This window comes from Dama dama, chromosome 8 (assembly GCF_033118175.1).
Source record: "Dama dama isolate Ldn47 chromosome 8, ASM3311817v1, whole genome shotgun sequence".
Taxonomy (NCBI): domain Eukaryota; kingdom Metazoa; phylum Chordata; class Mammalia; order Artiodactyla; family Cervidae; genus Dama; species Dama dama.
The window spans coordinates 4,613,927-4,617,945 of NC_083688.1; the positions used below are offsets into that span (position 1 = coordinate 4,613,927).

General features: G+C 38.4%; 1 non-coding gene across 1 annotated transcript; it reads right to left on the reverse strand.

The window, feature by feature from the left end:
* Positions 1-810: 810 nt before the first annotated feature.
* LOC133061106 (U6 spliceosomal RNA) lies at positions 811-917 on the reverse strand. Its single transcript, XR_009693936.1, has one exon. It is a non-coding gene; the product is annotated as a U6 spliceosomal RNA (small nuclear RNA).
* Between the last annotated feature and the right edge of the window lie 3,102 nt (positions 918-4,019).

A 4,019-nucleotide genomic window follows, 5' to 3' on the forward strand; every position in this document is an offset into this window, starting at 1 on the left:
ACTTACAACCACTTTCAGAATAAAGTTTTTTTAAAAAAGCTAAAAAGTACATCTCAAGGATTTCTATACAGAAAAGAGTCCTCAATCATTCAAGAAGATCCTAATGGCACTCTGAATAGCAGTATATACTAATTCTTATAACTATCAAATATGGCATCTGCCATCATGACCTTTTTTTTTTTTAACTGTTGAGGCCATCTGAGAAGGGGCTGAGTTAAAAGATTTCCATGATCCATTACTACCCTCACATTCTAAGACTTGGATTCTTTTTATTCTCAATCCCAGTATTAAATAATGCTGGACCCTATGGTTGTTTAGGGGTTGGAAGATGAGTCAGCAGGTGAAGCCATTTGTGAGAAGCAGTTTCATTACACTTCAAACAACAGACAAGCCAGCAAAAGACAGCTGCCATTGTTTACATTGCTGAACATGCTGTTGGGTTTCACAGGCCTATAAAACCATCTATTGTCCAAGCTCCATTTTTCTTAGTTAAGGGCTAAGAAGCATCAGACTTAGCTACCAGCTCCTAAAGCACAGTCAACAGTCTCTTTTCTCAAAGCAAAAATAATATAAGTGTCTAAAAGAGCATTCCAAAACCATTCTCGCAACTAGGAGTGTCTCTGATCGCAATAACCCATTAGACTACTACTGTGATACATGTTGAAACGTAAGAAAATGTGCTTCCAATAAGAAAAATGAGGATTTTTTTAACCACATAATATAGTTAACTAGAGCATCGTTCAGTGCTTATTCAAAGGAACTGAAAACAAGTGGATAAAATATGAATTACTAATCTTTTTTTTTTTTTTTTTAAATATGGAACGCTTCACGAATTTGCGTTTCATCCTTGCGCAGGGGCCATGCTAATCTTCTCTGTATCGTTCCAATTTTAGTATATGTGCTGCCGAAGCGAGCACTAATCTTTTTTGAGAGTCAGAGAAGCCAAATAACCTGACACTCAATGGAATTACCTTCTCCAGTTCTGGTTCAACTCAGTTTCACTTCTCAGAACCAAAGGTGTTTCACCTTTAAGAATCTTTCTGTCGTAAGAAGGATCCCTTCCAAGTATATTTTTCAAAGCTGTGATTTCCAATAAAGTACTGGACTGAGGAACAACTCCTAATTGCTTTCTGGTTTCAATTCCAATGGTTTATCCAGGCATTGTCTGTGTAGTACATGAGTGTGTGTGCACACACTCAGTCGCTCAGCCATGTCCAACTGCTTGTGACCAAAATACTAGAGTGGGCTGCCATTTCCTCCTTCGGCGGATCGTCCTGACACAGGAACCAAACCCACGTGTCCCATGTCTCCTGCACTGAGCCACCTGGGAAGTCCCATCTAGGCGTTACACTGTAATAGTTTCCCTTTCATTTCTAGGGCAGTCAAATTAACTTCACATTTCAAATTCCGAGCTGAACTAACAGGGAGATACAGATATATGCAATACATATATGTATCTATGATAAAAGATGCCCTGTTAGCTAGCCAGCAGGTACTTTCACTATTAAGTAAAGAAAAGCCTTTATTTAAGTACCAAGACAATACACCTTTTAAACTATAAACTGACAAGCTATCTGCTATGAACCTGTTACTAACCATGCACTAACTGTAAACAAAGCCTGAAACTTAAATTAGAACTATACGTGTTTTTTAAAATCAAGTCCAAGTGATCTTTAAGTGCAGGTTGGGGAACAACCCTGGAAATTTGCCTAGCTCCAAGCCTCTTGAACAAACATATCTATATATAATTCATAAATCTGAAAAACTGCAGACAAAAAAAGTAAACAAACTGAAAATTACCCTTAGGAAAAGCATATACAATCTATCTTAAAAGTCCCAAGTAAAAATTGTAACTCACATTATCAACCTTGGATTTTAATTATTTACTAAACTTAGATAATCTGATCCTCTTCTCCTAACAACCTTCCAGAATGACCCTTCTAAAACACAATCTTGCCACATCATTCCCCAGCTTACAACTCTGATGGCTCCTCGCCGTCACCTGGGTGAAATCCACAGAGGCGCCTAACGTGCTACAATCCATAGGGCTGCAAGGAGTTGGACACCACTTGGCGACTAGACCACCACTAGCATGGTATATATGGTCTTTTCTGGGGCCTCTGATTTTCCACTTCTCCCCTCCCAACTGTCGTCTCAGCAGTGATAAACAAGTCATCCGTCACTGTCCTGAGCCATGTGCTGATTCCCGGCTGAAATACTCCTTGTCCTACCATTATCCTTCATATGGCTCATTCATCCTTCCAGCTTAAGTTTAGAAATATCCCTTTCTCCAGGAAGCCTCTTCCCTCATTCCTTCCAGCTCTCTCCCACCCTACCCTCTTAAGTCAAGTGACCCCCTCATGAGCACTTCAAAAAACTGCAGAGAAAAAAAAAAAGGATGATATGATCATCCTTTCCTTTTCACTTCCCTCTAGCCTAGATGTACAGCAGAAAAACCCTGAAAAAATCTTTAATGGACCCAGCATACAATCTCCATGCCTCCTGTCTATCTCAACCCATTCAACACAATCTTCACCTTCTTGTAACAACCAAATGTGTTAGTAGGCTTTAAGTCTTCAAAAAACCTCCACCTGCTACAAGATGAAAGTAGAGATTGTTTGCTACCTTGCACATTCACTGGCTTCCATTTCAATCAAGCAGCTCTGACTACCCCAAACACAACATGTGCCATTTCCTACCTGCTCTAAACGCATCCTCCCCCAACTGTCTTCTGTCATTCCTCCCAAAATGTCCTTCCCCTTCTGCCTACCCAAGTCCTGCTTCCTATTCCTCTAGTCCTCGCCCATCTTCAGGCCTCTGATCTCCTTATCTCCATTCAGAAAGCATCTTAAATTTATAACTGTTTGACTAAAGTATGTAAGAGGCAGAGAGCACACCTCAGGTTTGTTTTATATCTCCTTCACCAGTTAGCAAATACTATTATTTAATAAAACGTGCTCCTTGTTCACTTAATAAATAATTGCTGTGCCTACTAAGCTTCAGGGACTATTAGCTAAATCCATGATACCAAAACAATGACCAATACTTCCCTCCTCTGTTCTGCCTCTCACTCTTTTCTCAGGATTCCGTTAGTTCTTTCCTTCTCCCTTCAGCACCCTAACCTTACCATTACCAGGCGCCCTCTTCCACCAAGTTGAGCCTTCTGCTGAATAGCAACTAAGCTACTCTCACAAACATGTTTCTGGAATACAAAAGAAAAATGACCTGCCTCTCCAAATACCGAGAAAAACTAGGAAGAGTGACCAGCAGTATGTTTGTGAAGGCTATTCTGCCACCTGCCAGTTGGCAGTTTCTCACAACTGTTCTTATCACTGACAGGCATTTTCATACACAGTACTATTATGAATAGACCAAAGCCTTAATTTCACTAAAAGCATGCAGAGACTTACTTTTTGCACCTAGACTCTATGATGAATATACGGTTAACTGAAGAAAAGGGGTTGGTATTTTAAAAGTGCAATTATTTTATAAACTGCTATTATTATATAACTGCAACATTTAATGACTAAATTTCTATTTCGGTTAAGCTCCTTCAAGTAAAACAATTCACCAAACCTGGCATTCAAAATTTAACAACAATAGAAAACAAGGCAGGTAGTTTGTCCATGGGTTCTACAGGGATAACTAGAGTACATCTCTGACTTCAAAGCTCATCAAAAGAATTTACTCTTAGAAATATTATATAGATATTATATGTATTCTATAAATATGTTGATATTATAGTATCTACTTATAGATAAGTATAGTAAAATAAATTTCTTTTGGAATATTGCTAGTAACAAATAGCTACTGTAATTTTGTAGGTCAGAGCTTAGCTGTTTTCTCAAAATTTTAGATGCTAAGTAACATAACAGTTGCCTAGTTTATGTACAAGTGAAACATCATCTGGAAACAGTATTATGAATCTTAAGCCAAAGTTGAAACCATTTAGGAATACCTTTTTGCCGATGCAAAGTATTTCTTTTAAAAAAATTCTTTTTTATGTTACAACAAAGGGA